Here is a 21,887-nt window from a genome sequence, read left to right as displayed (position 1 = left end):
GAGTGAGAGTCCCCTGTGAGACCCTGGGGCACCAGTCATGGTGTGAGGTACCCCAGCTCCCCATGTCCAGGAAGGGGGACCTGGAGAGTGTGGGGCTAGTGAGGCCATAGGTAGAGTGCCCTCTTGACTGGCCCATATTCGGGCCAGGACTGAGTAGGTCAAAAGGGCCAGGAGCCTACCACAAGGGGCACCCAGAGTCATGGGCCTGGGACCCCACCTGGCCTTTGAGGTGAGGCCAGGGCCTGTGTAGGGCCAAAGGTCCTGAGTAGGGACCACGCCTGAGAGGGGAGCCAGCTATGTGGAGCTCGGCAGCCCAGATGAAGGTGGCATAGGCCACCAGAGTGGGGGGACCAAAGGAAGGTCCTATGAGGAGGATTCTTGAACCTAGTGTGGGGCTGGTGTGCTTGTTACATCTGGATGCCATCTGTGAGGCTTGGGCCATGTTGTAGGGGTGGTACGGAGCCACAGACGCCCCCTATATCAGGGTGCAAAGAAAAATGGGCAGCCGCCCACCTTATTTAACAGCTTATTAATTTTCCAGCAAGTTGTGGTGGGCGAGACAGGCGGGCGGTGTGCCCAGAGGCTGGTGGGAGGCCGGTGATGGCTGGCCTGAGAGAAGCCCACTTTGCCACAAGGAGTACTCCTCCTTGGTGGTAGTCTCTCCCTTCCACTGGTTGTATGCCACCCTTTTAGTCCTCAGGCATTCCTGAATGCCCTTGCTGAGCCATGGTGGTTTCTGAGCACTCTTACCCCACTTGCTTCTCTCAGGGACTGTTACCCTTTGGGCCTGGAGCATGGCCCCCTTAAGGTATGACCTTCCCTCATGAACTCCCATCTCCTTTACCTTCTGGTCCCTCAGTGCCTCCCCCACTAATCTCTGAAGCTCATTGAAGTTGGCCTTTCTGAATTCAAGGGCTTTAGTCTTGCTATAAGCCCTTGACACCCTGCACTAGATAGTGAATTCCAGCAGGTGATGATCGCTATTGCCCAGGTGGTCAATGACCTGCAGTCCCCTCACCAGGTCATCTCCAGTGGCTAGGACCAGGTCCAGCAAGGCGTTATCCCTAGTGGGGCTGGGATATGCTAAGAGCACTAGCATAATAAAAATTCCAGGTTATGGGTTTATCAGCCCAAAGATCAAGTATTACTATTACTCTGAAAGCAAGTTGTTGGCAAAATGGCAAGGCCCTTTTGAGGTTTTATGCAGCATAGTCCAGATGGACTACAACATTCATGCACTGGGGAACCAGAAGGGTTTGCAGGGATTTTTTAATTCCTGGAGGGCACAGGAGATGTGCATAATCTCCATATGTTTTCTGGGAGCTGGCCTGGGGGTTCAGATCTGGTAGCTGACCTCCAGCTAGGGGAAATTTTGACCCAACTCAATGTGCTAAAATAAGAGCCTTACCAGAGGAATTTAAAGAGGTGTTCACAGTGACCCCAAGAACTACATTTGTCAAACACAAAGCATCCTCAAGTATTTTGTCCATTAATCACTGGAAGGTTGCTGTGGCTCCATGTAGCCCAAAAGATAAGGTCTAGAAGTGTCAAAGTCCCCAGGGCATGGCAAAGGTCATGATTTAATGGGACGCCAAGTTCAAAAGTATCTGCCAGTACCCTTTGGTTAAGTCTAGGATGGTTATTTATCTTGTATTGCCTATACCCTCCACCATTTTGTCTATTGTGGGCATAGAGTATGCAATCTAGAAGGGATATTCATGAATTCCAGCCTGACTGAGGGAAACAGTAAACAGGAGATTAAGAAAATCTTGGATTTAGCGGTCATAGAAGAATCAAGCAGTAGTGAAGTAGCCCAACTGTGTTGATGCTGAAACCCGTCCGCACCACAAGGTTCTGTATCAACTTATTGTACAGACTGATGCCTCAGAGCAAGGCCTGGGAACAGTTCTTTCTCAAGTCTAAGGATGGGGAACACCCCATCCTGTATCTAAGTAGGAAGTTCCTTCCCTGGGAGCAGACGTATGCTATAATAGAAAAGGAGTATCTAGCAATTAAATGGGCAGTGGTCATGCTCTGCTACTACCTTCTTGGGGCTCATTTCCAGTTGTTCACTGACCATGTCCCATTAAAATGGCTCATTGTTATGAGGGAGCTAGCCCCTGGCTGGTGAGGTGGTACCTGTCCCTGAAGTCTTTTGACTTTGCAATATGCCACTGCCTGTGGCTGATGTATGCAAATGCAGATTTTTTCTCTCAAGAAGTGGGGGTGGGGAATAAAGAAATGGAAGAGTGCTCCACCCTGGGGAGGAGTGGGGATGTGTAGCAGAGTACATGTCTCAGGGGCTTCAGTCCAGCTGCAGATAGGGAGAAAGAGATTGCAAGCCTGCATTGAAGAAATGGGCCAGAAGATGAAGATTATTGGCTGACCCAGAGGAAGTTAAAAGCTTCCAGGTAAGGGAAACAGGGCAGAGAGGGAAGGCTGCAAGGCTAGAGGTGGTAGCATCAAACAAGGGTATTCTCTCAGGGTCTGGAAAAAGACCACAGGGTTTGGTTTAATTCCTTATTGTTTTATACTTGATATTTCATGATTTATGGTTTCCTTTGTGTCCTGGGGTGCAAGTTCACCCCAGGGAAAATAAAGACTGGAGTGTGCTAACTGAAAATCCACTACAATATTGCTAACATTAGATAAAGATAATGCATCTTTCTCTTCCACAGCCAGGTTCTTTGCTTTGGTGTGTGGGTAAATCATTTCTAGAATTGCTGTCTGACTTTGAATTAACTCCTAAACTCTACATGCAGTTAGTTCAGTCAGCTTCAGAAAAGTATCTTATTGTCCTGGATGAGGTATTTTCCCCATTTGGTAACAATTTAATGTATGAAAATTCACAAGATGTAAAATGTTTCTGTCTTTCCTTAAGCCCTCCCTCCCCCACCCCCTTGTTGCCTGTCCCCCTGTCACCTCCTCCAGGTATATACTCTGATTATTCATTTCTATTAGTGGTACTTTCTTTTGCAAGTTTATTACAATGGGACCATTGTAATAAATGGGAATATTAATGGAATTGTTTTTTATTTAATATAAGTAAAGGTGGCATAATTTGGCCCTTAATGTCCACATTTCTGTTTATGGTTTCAAACAGAATAAATGACATACAGACAATGTTCTAAATGATTAACTGCCTCTCAGAATTCAGTACTTTATTCATTTAAAAGTGCAAAGAAAACTTTATAAACTGTTAATTGTCCCTAGAAACAGTTTAGGCATTTTAATGACATTTCTTGGCTAAAAGTGTGATTCAGGTAAAGGTAATTAAATGTTAGCTTCCAAGTGATGCCAATAAAGAAACATTTTTAAAGATTCAATTGAATAATTTAAAGCAAAATAATTGTAATTTTTATTATATTTTGAATGTCATCAACACGTGCAAGAAACTTGCCACGCCAATTTCAATGTACAGATCAAGTAACCCCTTTTCTGTCTTTTATATCTTTATTACAAAATAGCATTTTTCACACAATGACTAAGTGTTAAGTTAGCAAATTTCTGATCTTCATAAACGTATTCATAAGCTCTACTCTAAATATTTTAGTACAGCAGAAAGGGGAGAGAAACACCTCTTATTCATAAAATACAGATTTATTGCACAGAGCCCCTCCCTGCCCCCCATAGTTTTATGACCCTTCCAATAGTACAATTTAAAATCCAAGTTAGGCTACAATACATAATAAATTGTTAGTTGTGCCATTATATCATGCCAGCTGCAACATGATGTTAAGAACCATTAAGATGTGACTGTAATTGGTATAATATAAGTATGTTAGCAAAAAACTGTAATAAATACTTTAAAAGTTATAGCAGTACTGAACATTTTTTCACTTAACTATTGTAAGTAAGTGCACCATGTATATATAGTTGAATATGTATATATTGGCTACTTGATTTAAAAGTTGTTGTTGAGGGTTTCAGGCTATTTGTTCTTGAAAATTCACTGACTCATGACTCAAGACATTTTCCTGCCATTAGTTTATAAAGTTAAGTACCACACTTCTAGAATGGAATTCATTCTGTCATAAAACTTATACTTTACCTAAGTAAAGTACCTAACTTAGAATTTGCTTCCTCCTTAGGGTAAGGGACACTTGGCAATTTCAGATGATCAAATTGTTTCTGAACAGGATTCAGAAGATATTCTTAAACTGTTCTATGAGGTGATTAGCAGACTGTGAGACATTAGAGATAAAATGTACTACATTGATAAAATTACCAGGATCTTGCCAAAAAAAATCACTAAAAGAAATCCGGTTAGCCCTGAGAGAACAGGTAAAACTCAAACTTTAGAAGATGGTAAAATAAGATGATATTAAGTAGATTCAGACATAAATCGACTGGTTTACAGTGCGGGCACTGTAATAAAGCTAAGCAGCGTAGGTTCAGAGACTAAAGGAAAGTCTTTAAACGTTACATTAATTAAAAAGGTCTACCAGTGTTTTAAAATACAAGAGTGTTTTCAGTTTTGTGTGCAAGTTAAAAGTTTTTTTTTTTGTGCAATTCCAACTTTGGAGAAAGTACAAACCTTGTACCTTTATGCAGGAGTGCTCGTAAAAGACCAATCTTTATTCTTTGAACTGTAGCATGTATTAGGGTTACTGGAGGTTGAGGCCACTTCATAGCAGTTAGAATTCACTGACTTATTTGATGTTTCTAGCCACGAATGATGAGTGCCCTCAGAGGCGGGGAGGGGGCGGGGGGGCACGGTGGTGGTGGGAGCATGGCGATGGTAAGCTGGGAGCTCCTGTAGATGCCACTGGCACTGTCAGCAGCATGGGGGTGGAGGGGTGGTGAGTGCTGATCAGGGGTTGGCGACCACCCACAAACTTTGCCGGCAGCATTGGCAGTGGCCAGTGGCAATTGCTGACTGTCCGCAGACACTGTCGGAGGTGAGGGTGAGCAGCAACCGCCTGCAGGCACCACCGACAGTGTCAGCAGTGCCTTTTTGTAGGGGGTGCACTGCCATGCTCAGGGGGTGCACGTGTGCACCCGCATGCACCTCCTACACATCACCAGTGTTTCTAAGCTATATAGAACTCTTCAGGCTATAAGCAGTTGTAATTGATTTAGGATGTGGACATATGACACCTTTACACTATTTATTTTAGAATAAATCAACTTTATACCTATGGTGACTATACATCCTGGTTTGGCTGGGACAGTCACAGATTTCTTAGGCTGGTCCTGGCCAGTTGGGGAAGATTAAAATGAGCATCCTGGAAGGGTGTGAGGGAGGTGGAGCGGTGTAATCTACCAGAAAGTATGAAGGTAGGCTCTGCTGCTGGGTGCTTGCCTGGCACACCATGACACTCCACTTCTGCCTCTGCCTGCAAAAGTGCTGTGGACTTGGGGGTGGACAGTGTCCTGGATTTCCCAAGGTCCCATACGTTCCCCTATTTATACCACAGTAAAAGTGGAACAGACGCAGCATGACTCAGCCTTACACTGGTGTAAGTCTTTCTATCTGGGGGCAATGTTACCTGTTGGAAAATGGGGAATGTAGTGGACATGTGTCTACTTTCCTAGTCACTTTCATCACTAGGTACCTGTTTATTCAATGAAAACTGGCTATCACCCACAAGTTAGGTTGCATAAAAGTATGATTGCAGGCAGCCAGATTTCCTCACATCCAGTAAGCATTTCTGGAAAGCTATGAAGCACTGAATAGATTTAGGAAAGGCATGAAACTCCAGGACTACTATACCAACTAAATACCTCTGGATTACAAAAGATACCATATCCTAACATGTTTGCTATACATCCTCTATTGAACTGAGGAATATTCAGGGTCATGGACCTCAAGTCTATCATAAATCCCAGAAAATCTTAGCTGATAAGTGGTGCAGATAGACTTTTATGTATTCAGAAGATACCCCAGGGTCCTAAATAGCTGGAATGGGGCTAAAAGATTCAGTCTTGGAAGATGTCCTTTTGCTGTGTTTCTTTCGTCATCTAAAAAAACACAAACAAAAATCTTTTAACCTCTCACAGATATGCAAGGAGTACTTTGGGGCAATGGGTAGGTCATTGCTAATAATGTCCATTAATAACACTTCTTTTCCTTGAAAACATTAATACTCTCCCATATATTAGGTGCTAAGGAATACAGTAGAAAATGCAATCCTTCAGAAGCCAGGACATTCTGTAATTATTGGACAGATTATTATTATCTGATAAAGAAATCAGAATGACTTTTATATTCTGAATGGAGACTAGCTGGAAAAAGGACAATAGCAGTAGGTCAAACTAAGGGTCTTCTAGACCACAGGGTAAAAAGGTGGGTGAGAGGCTTGACGATGCTTCAGCCCTTTCATGAAAACTGCATGCTCTTAGCCTGGAGTATGTGGAAGCTAAGCTATAAAAGCTTAGTTTAGCTGTACATGAAAGTTGTACATGAAAGATAAATCCAAATAGATCTCCTCCATATGGGATCCTTGATAATCCATATAATACAGAAGTTTAGTTGCCCTTAACATATTATGTTAGATTGCTTTATCTGTACTATATATCAAGATTGTTTGTAATTGGAAGAACTGCAGTCATAGATTGTCTAGAAGTCAAATGTTTGGTGATTAGCAGGGACATTGACATTGCTGAAATATGCAGAAATAATTAAAGCTTTATTACCTGTCTCTGATTAGCTAATATTTTCAGAGTTTTTACTATAAAATATAAATTTTCCACCTGAAACTTGTCATGGAAGCTGTTCCACTTGTGATATAATAATGCCCAAGGATAACTTTTAAAAACGATGCTAATATTTTTGTCAGGCCATTTAATATCCTTTTAATAGGAGAGTTATTTGATAATTTCACTATTAGGATGTAAATTATTGCAAGAGTCATTATACTTTATCATAATTAGAACACCATTTTGTGTCTCTAATTAAAGTGTACCCATAATCAGATACTGTGAGAATTTATCATAAAACTCAAGTGATCTTGTGTTAAAACATAACATAAGAGCTGCCATGCTCTGTTATACCAAAGGTACATCTAATTGTGAAATTGCTGTAAACATATTGTTTGGTTTTTAGACACAGACTTTATCTTTATGACTTTGGCTTTAAATGAGGAACACCCTTTGAAAGTTGGGTATGGAGAGGGAAAGAGATGCTTATTTAGAACTGACCCTTCCTCAATAGAATGTTTGTTTTGCAGTAAATGTAAACCCAAAAGAAAACACCTTCTTTGTTTTTGATGCAGATTAAATATTGTTTTAATACAGATCCTTGATAGTGACCTCAGTAATATTAAGGTAAAATAATATTCCAAATGAATGGGCTTCATGAAAATGACAAGTATCGATATAAGAATGTGGGGGGGTCTCTATTAAAGTTTTGAATTACAGTATGAGAGCCTGAGTTTCAGGTATCAGTTGCTTTTCAAAATGTGTTGGATGTGAAAGTGAATTCTGGATTACTTTATCAGCCACATGGAAAGGATCCATAGTGTAATTAAGGGTAAGACAAAACAGTGGGGTTTATCTGTGTCTGATTGTCCTGGGTTTTGAGTGGCATCCAAACAGACACAGAACAATTGTTTACTCACATAGTTTGAATGACAGGTAATTGGAATTAGCAGTGATTATTTCTGGAAAAGTGTTATCTTGGATAGTTCACAGGTACTTAAAGCAAAACAATGGTCTTGTACCTTTAGGATCCCAGGATCAAAGGTTTTGTAGCCTGAGTTTCTCAAAAGGACTTCCTAATATCTAACCTCAACTTCCCTTCCTACAGCTTGAGACCAGTGTTCCCTGTTTTGTCATCTGCCACCACTCAGAACAGTTTAACTCCATCCTCTTTCCAGCTCCCCTTCAGATAGTTGAAGGCTCCTATTAAATCTCCACTCAGTCTCCTCTTCTCTAGACTAAATATGCCCAGTTCCCTAAGCCTCTCCTCATAAGTCATGTCCTCCAGCCCCCTCACCATTTTTGTTGCCCTCCATAAGACCCGCTCCAATTTGTCCACATCCTTTCTGTAGTGGGGGGTCCAAAACTGAACACAGTACTCCAGATGTGGCCTCACCAGTGCTGAATAGAGGGGAAGAATCACTTCCCTTGAACTAGTGGCAACACACCTACCGATGCAGTCCAGTATGCCGCTCGCCTTCTTTGCAACAAGGGCACACTGCTGACTCATATTTAGCTTATTGTCCACTATAACCCCCAGCTCCTTTTCTGCAGTGCTGCTGACGAGCCAGTCAGCCCCCAGCCTGTACTGGTACATGTGATTGTTCCATCGTAAGTGCCAGGACTGTGCACTTGTCCTTGTTGAAACTCATGAGATTTCTTTTGGTCCAATCCTCCAATTTGTCTAGGTCACTCTGAATCATAGCCCTGCCCTCCAGCGTATCTACTACTCCCCTCCAGTTTGGAGTTATCTGCAAACTTGCTGAGGGTGCACTCTATGTCTTCTTCCAGGTCGTTGATGAAGACATTCAGCAAAACTGGTCACAGGACCAACCCTGGGAGCACTCCATTTGATACCAGCTGCTGACTAGACATAGAGCCATTGATTACTACCCTCTGAGCCCAATATTCCAGCCAGTTTTCTATCCACCTTACAGTCCATTCATCCAGCCCATACTTTCTTAGCTTGCCTGTGAGAATGTTGTGGGAGACCATATCAAAAACCTTGCTAAAATCAAGTTATATCACATCCACTGGTCCCCTCACATCCACAGAGCCAGTCACCTCATCATAGAAAGCAATCAGGTCAGTCAGCATGACTTGCCCTTGGTGAATCCATGCTGACTGTTACTAATCACCTTCTTTGCCTCCAGGTGCTTAGAAATGGATTCCTAGAGGACCTGCTCCATGATTTTTCCAGGGACTGACTGGTCTGTAGTTCCCTGGAGATTCCACTGTCTATTAAGTCCTCATGTTTAGGGCATTTACATATACAGCATGTGTATGTAATATATAATTCTAAAGTGATGGAAGGTGCTATGCAAAAAAATATTTTTGAGGCTGTTTAACTAATACTCTGTATGATCCCAACCAGTCACAAATGATAAATGCCCACTTAAAATGTAGGGTTGTGTGAAGCAGCACCATTCCATTTTAACTTCTGTTTTGATGGGACAGTGTTTCATTTTGAGTTTAGTTTCATTTCAAAACTGCTGTTTCATTTCATTTTGTTGAAACTGTTTCACTGTTTCAACACTGTTTTGCTGTTTCACCCATAGGCTATAATGGGGAAGCACAAAACTGACTATAACTTTGACATTTCAGATGACAATTGCAGGGATGGTAGCCCCTTCTGAGTCCATGAAGCCTGCCAAGTTTCAAGGAGATAGGTGCAGGGGGTTCTGGGAAACTGCACCTCAGGCTGCTGACAGGCATAACTCATGACATGGGTGACTGTGTCTGTGTTAAGGTGTGCTGTTGCTGGCAATGGGGCATCTACACGACATGGTAGTGTGCTCCAATGAGGTCTCCTCCCCTACAGCCTCATCCTGGTCCACCACTTTAAATAACAACAGGTAAAATAATAACTTAGTGAGCAACAGCACAGTAGCACCAGCAGCATCTCAGGCAGCCAAAATGTCACAGAGCCTTTCTTTTTATAAAAGAACTGAATGGAAGAAGTACAGATGTGTTGGATATATAAATGATATGTAACTTGTGGTGTGTGATGGGTTATGTTGTGTTTTAATGTTTATATGTTTATTATTTTAAAAAAAACAAAACCCTGAATGGTTATAGAAATATATCTTAGCAAGATTTTGGGTTGAAAAACACTTTGTCAGGCTGAGTAAGCACCTGCAGTTGGTGTGTGTCTGTGTGTACTGTTCCCAGATGGAAGGAATAGTAAAGAAGCCAGAGACTGGCATAAAATGCAGGCTAGAAAGCCAGTCAGTAAAAATTAAAATGGAGGCATCATGGGGTGAGGGCCAGGCCGGGATGGGGTGGGGAAGGGGGATGTAGCAGCGCAGATAAAAGTGCAGATGTACCTGTGGAGTCAGATGTCTGGCAAAATGTAGTTTGTCAGAATTCCACTGTCAGTGTCTATACTGAGTCCAAGAGTTTCTATATGTACTACCTAGGAGGCTGATAAAGTCAAATTCATAGGCCCGGCTCTGAAAAGTGGTTTGTAAATTCAAACAAGCACCTAACTTCATCACCAGAACTGAAACCAACTTCCTACAGCTCAAAACAAAAACCTGCCAACAATCTCTATTACCCCCACAAACTGCACACCAGAATCTATCAAAGACAATATCCAACTACCTGTGGGGGCACATTTCTCACAAAAAACACTCTGTCTCCAGTCTCTCAGGCCTGATCCTGAAAGGGAATTTACAAACCACTTTTCACAGCCAGCCAATTAACTTCACTTCATCAACCTCCTAGGTATAGAAACTTGTGGACTCAATATAGACATTGGAATTCTGACACTACAACCTGCTGGACATCTGTCTCTCCAGGTACCCCTCCATTTATACCTGCACAGCTACATCCCCTCCTCCCGCTCCCACCCCAGCCTGTCCCTCACTCCCTGACACCTCCATTTCCATTTTTACTGACTGGCTTTCTTGTCTGTATTGTCTGCCAGTCTCTGGCTTTTTTACTATTCCTTCCATCCAGGAACAGCACACACACACACACACACACCACCTGCAGGTGCTTCCTCAGCCTGACAAAGGGTTTTTCAACCCAAAAGCTGGCATCCCAGGCAGCTGTGCTGAGCTGAGCTGAGCTGACCTGGGGCCTCATATCTCCACTGCAACTGGCAAGCCTCAGGCCTGTCAAAAATGTGACAGATCTGGGCTTTCTCCAGCTAGGACTGTGCATGTGTGTGGTAGCTGGAGGTTATGGAGCCTCCTACCTGCCTTTCAGCAGGGGGATCCTCGGTCCTGGCATTTACAGGGCTGCTGCACCTCCAGCAGTCCCACCAGGCCTCCCTACCCTGGCAGAGTGCAGTTTTAGTGGTCATGCCCAGCACCTGGGGCCCCATAGTTCCAGCCCATACCTCCAAGTTCATCCTGGCACAGAAGCTCAGTAGGGACATGTTCTTCCCCTGCTGGCTCGTGATGCAGTGAGTGCCCCTCCAGGTCTGAGAGTGGGACATTAAATGGCTTTTAAAAAATGAAAAAAGAAAATAGGTGTGGCAGGAGTGAGGAGGGTGGCATTCACTCCATCTGCACCTGGAGCTTGGGGAACCCCAGGAGCAGGAGGTTCACTTTCAGGAACACCAGCTTCTTCACCAAACCAGGATCCAAGCAGGTGTGGTGGGGTGCCACTACATCCCCAGCAATGCTGAACACCCTCTCACTCAGAGCACTGTTTGGTGGACAAGACAGGTGTTCACTGGCAACCACGGCCAGATCCAGCCACATCTGGCTATGGCTTGCCCAGTAGGCCAAAAAATCCACGTCCTCAGCAGCAGCTCCACATCCTCGGTGAGATAGGCAGCCACCAAGGCCTGAGCACTACCTGTCTGATGGTAGGGTCTAGTGCCTCTGGACCTCACTATGGAAGCCATGCCCTTGGCCCACATTGGTAACACCTGTGGTGGAGGAGGAGATTGGGTGGTGGATGTTGTGCTGGCATGGGAAAATAGATCCTCCTATTCCATGTCCCCCCACCCTCCACTGTTCTGCCTCCCCAACTCTTCACCAGCACTTCTGTCCACTGATCCAGGGTTTGGCTGCTGCATATGCTGCCCTGCACTCTTGGGTCACACATGGTGGCCAGCACGTGGACTATACTGGACCGCAAGGGGTCAAACCACTTCCTGATGCCTTCCTTCAGCTGCCTCAGCAGTGCCTGCACATCTGGTGACAGCAGATTGCCCCAGCCATGAACATTGATCCTCTGGAAGTTCTCTATTTGGCTCTGAAGTTTCCTCACTATGGGGATCACCTGGCTAAGGAGGGCATGTCAGAGCAGAGGGTCTCAGTGGTCTGAGAAAGCACTTGAGGACCACCAAAATCTAGGAGATGGTATCCCGCTCAGCTCTGTTCAGGGTGCCACTAATCCCAATCTTCCCAAGCAAGGCCATCTCTTGGAGCACCTTCTGTTGCTCCACCAGCCTTTCCAGCACCAGGCATGTGGAGTTCAATTGAGTCGCCACATCCTTCATGATTTTGTGCTGTAGGATGCTCAGCTCTGCCTGTTTCTCCCACAGCAACATGCCTGCCTTGATGCTCTGGGGGAAGTAGCCTGCCACTTTATTGCATTTGGAAATAATTTTTCTGGTGGTGCTGGTGCTGTCACTGGCAGCCCTGTCTCCCTACAAGGCATCCCTGACAATGAGGTGCAACTTGTGTGCCACACAGCGTATGCCAACAAAGTTGGCATCACGGACCACCTTGATCATATTGGCCTCATTGTCGGTGACCATGAACCCCCGGGTGAGCTCGCCCTACCCAGCAAGCCACCCCTGCACCAAGTGGTTCATGGCCCCCATGATCTGTGTTGCTGTGTGGGACTCATCCATCACCTTGGCTTGAAGGAGAGCCAACCGATGGCCTGACTGGTTGTACCAGCGCATTGTGAGGGAGAGGTAGGTGTGATCTCTACCCTGGCTGCTCCACCTGAGGGAGAGGTAGGTATGATCCCATCCCCTGGCTTTTACATGGCCCAGCCCCCAAGGGAGCCACGTGACTGGGCTGTTGGCACATGAGCCAGGTTGGGGAGGGGAGTATTCTCTGTTCCTTCCCTCAGTGCGGGGAGGGACCCCCCTTAGCCACCCAAGAGCAGCAAGGCACCAGCCAGCCCTTCTGCACATGCGCACAGTTTAAAAAGGGCCCAGCAATGGCAGAAGCCTCAGTCTGGTTCTGGCTCTGGTATGAGACACGTGGGTGTAAGCCCGCGGCACCCCTGTGAGCCCAGGGACCCCCAGAAGAGCCCCCAGGACCTCCAATGAGCCTGGCCTGCCTGCAGGTAAGCAGGGACCCATGGAGGGAGGGACTTAGCCAACTTAGCCAGCTGAGAGCTGGCTGAGTCAGAGGCGGGGAGGGTCACGCCCCCCCCCCCGGCTCCTACTTGGCCTAGCCTCCCAGGGAGCTGTGTGACCAGAGCCTCGCAAACAGGCTGCACAAACATGTGTGCTCCTGGGCCCGGTGCATGAGTTAATATAGGAGAGTGCGTGGGAGGGCCCATGGCCCTACCTGTGAGTCTCCTAAGGTAGACTGTCCCAGCTGCAGCCAGCCTACTATCGGCATGCTGTGGATGGGCATACACTGCACCCTGAGGGTCCCCTCAGGCTCTGTGACCACCCCCCCCCAGCACCTCAGAGACCTCCACCCAGACGGAGCCCATGGTTCCAGGCTACACACAGATGGAGCCTCTGGCTCTTGGCTGCGGGGGCTGCCTGACACTTTTTCAGGCTCTGGGACCCAGGAGCATGTCCATCTCCCCTTGTGAGGTCTGCTCCCTACTGGGGTCTCTGGTGCACCAGCTGGACTAGCTCCAGGCTTCAGTCCAGAGACTGCATGCCATCAGGGACTGTGAGTAGGAGATTGACTCCTACTGCCAGGCTCTTCTTCTCTGGGAGACGAAGGGTAGGCCACGGTCTCCCTCCAGGACAAGGGAGGACTCGAGGACCTTCCTTACTGTCCAGCCCAGGGGTTGGACCAAAGTGGTCAAGGGCCCCAAGGCCCACTGCACCAAGGCCCCTGCCCTGCTGGAGCTTTGCAACAGATACAAACCTCTTGTAGACCCAGCAGACCCTGCTAAGTTGCCAGGTCCCACAGGCAACACAGGCGCTACTGTAGCTACTGCCCCTGCTCTCACTGAGACAAAATGCAAAGTGTTTGTCATGGGAGACTCCATCCTGAGAGGGACTGAGGGGATAATCTGCTGCCCTGACCCCTTAGCCTGGGAAGTTTGCTGCTTCCCAGGAGCCCACATCCGAGACATTGTGGAGAAGATCCCTAAGTCCTCCAGCCCACTTACCACTACCCTATGCTGCTTATCCAAGTGGGCACCAATGACATGGCTCAGAGCTAGCCAGGTCATGAAGTGCTACAGGGATTTGGGAGCAGGGTTAAAGGGCCTGGGGATGCAGGTGGTGTTTTCTTCAATCCTTCCAGTCTCGGGGTATGGGCTGAGGAGGGAGAGGAGGATCCAGGTAGTTAACCAAAGACTGTGACACTGGTGTCATCGGGAAGACTTTGACTTCTATGACCATATTCCACTCTTTTGTAAGAGAGGTAGCAATCTTCTGGGAAGGGACAGCCTCCACCTCTCTCTCTACCGGGGAGGAGCCTCTTCTCAGCCAGGCTGGCTGACCTGCTCCACCGGGCTTTAAACTAAGCCCACCGTGGGATGGGGGGACTACTGCCACTGCTGGCCCACTGAGAAACCCTTGCAAAGCCAGCAGGCCAAGGCACTTAAGGGAACCCACCCCTGCCCCAGCCCTGGAGTGGGCTCTGGGCAAGGCAAGGGCCCCCAAAGGGAAACTGGCCTGCCTGTACACAAATGCCAGAAGCTTGAGGAATAAACATGAGGAACTTGTCCTCCTGCTTAACACAAATAACTATGATGTCATAGGGATAATGGAGACCTGGTGGGACTCCACCCATGACTGGACCACAGGTATAAAAGGCTATACCCTGTACAGGAGGGATCAAGTGGAGAAAAGGGGTGGGGATGTAGCTCTTTATGTCCAGAAAAGCTACGCGTCCCTGCAAGCTGACATTGGTACCCAGGGTGGATGACTAGAGACCCTCTGAGTTAAAATCTGTGGGGAACATGGTGCAGGGGACACAGTGGTGGGAATCTACTATAGACCTCCCATCCAGAATCAAGAGCTTGACCAGGAGTTCGCCAGGGAATTGGCTGAGGCTGCATGCTCCCAGTATATGGTTGTCATGGGAGACTTCAACTACCCAGACATCTCATGAGAAGAGCGCTGAGCCAAATCCAAGCGGTCACAAAGCTTTCTCCCATGCATGGATGAGTTATATTTGATGCAAGAAGTTGATGGGCTGACGAAAGGTAAAGCACTGCCCAATCTGGTTCTGGCAATGGGGGATGACCTAATCAGTGACCTAATGATAAAAGGGAAGCTGGGTGGCAGTGATCACGAGTTGATCACCTTCACCATTTTCCATAAGTCAGTCAGCAATACAAAAGTACTTGACTTCAGGAAAGGTGACTTTGACAAGCTCAGGAGGCTCATCAGAGAGGCTCCTCAAAGGTGCGATCCTGGAAGCACGAGCAAAGTATATCCCGTCTTGGAGGAAAGGCAGCAAAAGAGCACAGCAGCCCCCCTGGCTCTCCAGGGAACTAGTAGACCTCCTGCATCTAAAAAGACAGACCTACAAAGGATGGAGGACTGGCTCCACCTCCAAGGAGGAATTCTCTGCACTGGTCCAGACCTGCAGGGAGCAAACCAGGAAAGCCAAGGCTGCAATGGAACTCCAACTAGCTACAAGTATCAAGGACAATAAAAAGTCCTTTTTTAGATATGTGGGGAGCCAGAAGAAAAGCAAGGGCAACATTGGACCCCTGCTGAACCAGATGGGACAACTGATGACCAATGCCCAGGAAAAAGCCAACTTGCTAAATGGGTACTTTGCCTCAGTGTTTCATCAGTCCCATGGGACACCCCTGCCCACTACGGGACAGGGAGCCCTGGGTGAGGGAGATTCCTTACCCTCCATCAATGCTGACCTTGTGAAGTAACACCTTGAGAGGCTGGACACCTTCAAGTCAGCCAGCCCTGACAGTTTACACCCCAGGGTACTCAAGGAGTTGGCTAGCATCATAGCCCAGGCCCTGGCACAGATCTTTGAGAACTCCTGGTGCTCTGGTGAAGTGCCCAATGATTGGAAGAAGGCCAATGTGGTGCCTATCTTCAAGAAAGGGAGAAAAGTGGATCTGGCAAACTATAGGTCCATTATCCTGACCTGTATCCTGGAGAAGGTCTTAGAAAAGATTATCAAAGAGGCCATTCTAAATGGACTGGCCGACAGCAACATCCTGAGGGATAGCCAGCATGGGCTTGTTGCGGGTAGGTCTTGCTTGACCAATCTCATTTTCTTCTATGACCAGGTGACCTATCACGTGGAGAAAGGAGAAGAGATTGATGTTGTATATCTTGACTTTAAAAAAGCCTTTGATCTGCTTTCCCATTATCACCTCTTAGCAAAACTGGCTAACTGTGGCCTCGGTCACACCACGATTTACTGGCTGGTCAATTGGCTCCATGGTAGGACCCAGGGGGTGGTGGTTGATGGAAGTCAATCATCATGGTGCCCTGTAACCTGTGGGTCCCCCAGGGCTCTGTACTTGGCCTTATACTATTTAATATCTTCATTAATAACGTGGACATTGGTGTCAGAAGCGGACTGGCCAAATTTGCTGATAACACCAAACTCTGGGGTAAAGCATCCACACCTGAAGACAGAAGGGTGAACTAGTCTGACATTGACAGGCTCAGGAAATGGGCGGATAAGAACCTGATGGTGTTTAATACCAAAAAATACAAGGTTCTCCATCTTGGGAGGAAAAACCTGCAGCATTCTTATAGGCTCAGCAGTGCTACGCTGGCTAGCAATATGGATGAAAGAGACTTAGGGGTCATGATTGACCACAAGGTGAATATGAGCCTGCAATGTGATACTGCTGCTAGTTCAGCAAGCAAAATGATCAGCAAGCAAAAATGACAGTTATCACCAAATAATAGAATTCACCATAAGATGATGAGTGGGTAAGGTAACTAGTAGGGTGAAAGTGCTAGACTTTAGGAAAGCTGATTTCAATGAACTCAGGAGTTTAGTCAAGGATGCACTGCAGACTAAGAGTTTTAAAGAGTTGGGAGCCCAGGAAGGGTGGCTGTGCCTTAAGGAAATGATCCTTTGGGCACAGGGGGAGACAATCCTGATGCGGAGAAAAAGGGGGAAAGGGGCCAAGAGGCTTCCTTGGCTGACCAGAGATATCCAGAGCAGTCTATGGGCTAAAAGGGGGGCATATAAAAAGTGGAAACGGGGAGAGATTACTAAAGAGGAGTATACCTCCTCTGCTCGCGCTTGTAGGGAGGCAGTTAGACAGGCCAAAGCTACCATGGACTGAGGATGGCATCCCAAGTTAAGGATAACAAAAAGTTGTTTTTTACATGTATAGGGAGTAAAAGGAAGACCCAGGGTGGAATAGGACCTCTACTAAATGGGTATAAGCAATTGGTGATGGACAGGGGGGACAAGGCTGAACTCCTCAATGAATTCTTTGCCTCAGTGTTCCTAAGCGAGGGGCAAGACAAGTCTCTCACTGGGATTGTAGAGAGGCAGCAGCAGGGCACCAGACTACCATGCGTAGACCTTGAGCTGGTGCAAAGTCACTTGGAGGAACTGGATGCATTTAAGTCGGCAGGCCCGGATGAGCTCCATCCGAGGGTACTGAAGGCACTGGCTGACGTCATTGCACAGCCACTGGCGGGAATATTTGAACACTTGTGGGGCACGGGCCAGGTCCTGAAGGACTGGAAAAGGGCCAATGTGGTCCCCATTTTCAAGAAGGGGAGGAAGGAGGACCCAGGCAACTATAGGCCAGTCAGTCTCACCTCCATCCTAGGCAAAGTCTTTGAAAAAATTATCAAGGCTCACATCTGCGAGAGCCCGGCAGGACATATTATGCTGAGGGGAAACCAGCATGGGTTCGTAGCAGGTAGATCATGCCTGACTAATCTAGTCTCTTTTTATGACCAGGTTACAAAACACCTGGATGCAGGAGTAGGTGTAGACGTCGTTTACTTAGATTTCAGGAAGGCCTTCGATACGGTATCCCACACCATACTGGTGAACAAGTTAAGAGGCTGCGACTTGGATGACTGTACGGTCCAGTGGGTGGCGAATTGGCTAGAGGGTTGTACCCAGAGAGTCATAGTTGATGGGTCGGTATCGACCTGGAAGGGTGTGGGCAGCGGGGTCCCACAGGGCTCAGTCCTTGGACCAATACTCTTCAAAGTCTTCATCAGCGACTTGGATGAGGGAGTGAAGTTTACTCTGTCCAAGTTTGCAGATGACACAAAACTGTGGGGAGAAGTGGACACACCAGAGGGCAGGGAACAACTACAAGCAGACCTGGACAGGTTGGACATATGGGCAGAAAACAACAGAATGCAATTCAACAAGGAGAAATGCAAAGTGCTGCACCTAGGGAGGAAAAATGTCCAGCATACCTACTGCCTAGAAAATTACCTGCTTGGAGGCACGGAAGTGGAAAGGGATCTTGGAGTCCTAGCGGACTCCAAGATGAACATGAGTCGTCAGTGTGATGAAGTCATCAGAAAAGCTAATGTCACTTTATCGTGCATCAGCAGATGCATGACGAATAGGTCCAAGGAGGTGATACTTCCCCTCTATCTGGCGCTGGTCAGACCGCAGTTGGAATACTGCATGCAATTTTAGGCGCTGCACTTCAAGAGGGATGTGGATAACCTGGAGAGGGTCCAGAGAAGGGCCACTCATATGGTTAAGGGCTTGCAGGCCAAGCCCTATGAGGAGAGATTAGGGCACCTGGACCTCTTCAGCCTCCTCAAGAGAAGGTTGAGAGGCGACCTTGTGACTGCCTATAAGTTCATCATGGGGGCACAGAAGGGAATTGGTGAAGCTTTACTCACCAAGGTGCCCCTGCGGGTTACAAGAAATAATGGCCACAAGCTAGCAGAGAGCAGATTTAGATTGGACATTAGGAAGAACTTCTTCACAGTTAGAGTGGCCAAAGTCTGGAACAGGCTCCCAAGGGAGGTGTTGCTCTCCCCTACCCTGGGGGTCTTCAAGAGGAGGTTAGATAGGCATCTAGCTGGGGTCATCTAGACCCAGCACTCTTTCCTGCCTATGCAGGGGGTCGGACTTGATGATCTATTGAAGTCCCTTCCGACCCTAACATCTATGAATCTATGAATGCACAGATGTTTCTCAAGTAAATCCCAGGATGTCATCCACCCATTGTACTCGGCCTAGGTGAGGCTGCAGCTGGAGTATTGAGTCCAGTTTTGGGCTCCACAATTCAAAAAAGATGTGGAGAAGCTTGAGAGGGTGCAGAGGAAATCTGTGCACATGATCAGAGGTCAGGAAATCAGACCCTATGAAGAAAGGCTGAGAGCCTTGGGACTCTTCAGCCTGGAAAAGTGCAGGCTCAAGGGTGATCTGGTGGCACCTATAAGTTCATTAGGGGTGCTTACCAGGATCTGGGGGAACAACTGGTCACCAGAGTGCCCCATGGGATGACAAGGTCGAATCGTCACAAACTCCTCCATGACTGTTTAGGGCTGGACATAAGGAAGAACTTCTTTACTGTCCGAGCCGCCAAAGTTTGGAATAGATTGCTGCCAGAGGTGGTTCAAGCACCTACTCTGAATGCCTTCAAAAGACATCTGGATGTTTATCTTGCTGGGATCCTATGATCCCTGCTGAATTCCTGCCTCTGGGGCAGGGGACTGGACTCAGTGATCTTCCAAGGTTCCTTCCAGCCCTAATGTCTATGAAATCTATGAAATATCCAATGTGAAGTGTAAGGCCACCTGTGGACCTGCCTTGTGCAGCTCCTCCCTCAAGTATTCCCTGCATGCCTCATACATCGTCCTGCTGAAGGTGGTGCATGAGGGCACTTGGTAAAATAGGGCCATGAATGTCATGAGCTGCCTGAACCCTGGCAACTCAATTAAGGATAAGGGCTGGCCATCGACAGCAAGCATCTCCCCAGTGCTCTGGGTGATCTTGTTCACTCTTGCAACTTGCCCCCCTTTGTCTCCACCTTCCCCCCACTGTTCCAGGGTGGCCTGCCTCTGCTTTGGGGGGATGGGGGCTTTGGAGTGAGAGGGGGACTTCCCCTTGGGCATACTCCCAATGGTGCCAGGCTGAGCGAGGGCAAGGGGGTGGTGCCTGTGGAGATGCATCAGCATCCCTGTAGTGCTCGTGTGTTTTGTTCCCTTGCCCTGGCTGATTTTGGCTCAGCAGTGCAGGCAGATAGCATATGTGGGATCATCTGCCAGCTCAAAATGATCCCAGACCATACTACCCACTTGCTTCTGGGGTGTGGGTGCATGTGTGAATGCTGCTGCAAATTCCCAATCCTCAGCAGGCAGAGGCACAGCAAGAGGAGGAGTGGACTCAGCTGAGCTGCTTGCTTCTATGTCAACCTCCTCTGGAGTGCCCTCTGGAGAAGGAGACCTGGCTCTAGAGGAAACCTGAATGGTGTGGAGTGCAAACTTAGATGATTCCCCCCTCCTTCCCCAGAATTTCCCTTTCTAGGGTGCTCAGATCCAGATTCAAATCCAGCTCTTCCTCTGGCACTGGAATGCTTAGCATGGGAAGTGAAATGGGGGTGGAAGAGGCTGTCGTGCTAGTGCTGGTGCTGCTGCTTGTTGTTGTTATGGGGGTGGGGGTGGGTTATGGATGGTACTCATGGAGGGGATGCAGTCTCAGGCAGAGGCAATGACACTGGCACAGGCAGTGGCACTGGCACTCCCCTCTCTTTACTGCTTATGGAAGCCTCATCCCTTCTAGGCTGCATCTGAGATTTTGATGCGGGGGGGGACTTACAGCTCTCCCTCTACCCCCTCTTCTGCCCCTCCCTGGAGGCCGGCCACCTGCCTTTGCACCATGCTTCATGGTGTGTTTCATGCCTTGCTTTTCTACAAAGATACATTTATTCGCGTTCCTATATAAATTCAATAATGTGTGTGTGGTGCAAAGTAGAAATGTATAAAAACAAACATGAATGAAGGATATGTCTTTCCCCTATATAAATTCAATAATCTGAGTGGCACAAAATGGAAATGTATAAAAACAAATATGAATGAATGTATAATACGTCTTTCCCCCATATACATTCAATAATGTGTGTGTGGTGCAAAGTATAAATATATATAAAATATATATATAAATATCTTTCTTCCTATATAAATTCTATAATGTATGTATGCTGCAAAGTATAAATGTAAAGAAATAAAATATAAATGTATTTGCCTTCCTATATAAATTAAATTCTATAATAATCCTATCCAATATAGTTATAAAATTGAAAAGAATAAATCAATGAATATAATAATAATATAAAAGCATGTGGTAGAAAGAAAAAGCCAAAATGGTATTCTGAAATCCCTCTTGCTAGCCTAGCCTAGGCTAGTAAGTAGGAAATCCTTCAGAAGGTCAATGCTAGTAGCCTTCATTGTCTGACTCTGCTGAGCTGCTGGAACGCACAACTCAGTAACTGACACCAAGGCAGAAAGCAGTTAAAAAAATGCTGCCTTTTATGCTGTTTTTCCATCCCTCCCCCAGAGCATTGGGATTGGAAGGGACCCCGGGAAGGATGACAATCAGTGGCCAGATACACAGTCAATGTGAGAGCAGTCTTTGTCCCCTCTTCCCCCTCCCTGCAGGCAAACCCAGCTTCAGCTTCAGCTTCAAAACTCAAAACCTTTCAAAACTTTTGAAACTTTTTGACTGCCCTTGTTTTGTTTTGAGGCTTTTTCAAACCCCTCTGTTTCATTTCAGTTTCACTGTTTCGAACTCGAAACGAGTCAAAACAGCATCAAAATGAAACAGCTAGCGAATCTTTGCACAGCTCTATTAAAAAAGTGACTTCAGGTTAAATATCCTGATACTATTTTGTTGTAAAATTACCCAGTGTAACCAGTCATATGACAGAATTCCAAAGATTACATGTTCAGAGTGTTTTCAAAGCTGAAGTGAGGTGAGACTGAATTTTAAGCTAAACATAGTAGGAAGTTCCAGAGAAAGCCACAGAAGTACAGTCCAAAGAATTAAGAATAGAGACATTGAGTTAAATTCGACAGTGAAAGCAACTAAACCTTCTTAAAGGAAACTGTTACACAATTATTCATACTGTTTGTATATGTAGTCTTTCAAACCAATTCAGGATTTCTTTACAATGATGTGTTCTGTTACGATATTTTG

Source organism: Alligator mississippiensis, chromosome 4 (genome assembly GCF_030867095.1).
Source record: "Alligator mississippiensis isolate rAllMis1 chromosome 4, rAllMis1, whole genome shotgun sequence".
Classification (NCBI taxonomy): domain Eukaryota; kingdom Metazoa; phylum Chordata; order Crocodylia; family Alligatoridae; genus Alligator; species Alligator mississippiensis.
The sequence above is the reverse complement of the archived record's forward strand: the minus strand, read 5'-3'. Positions refer to the sequence as shown.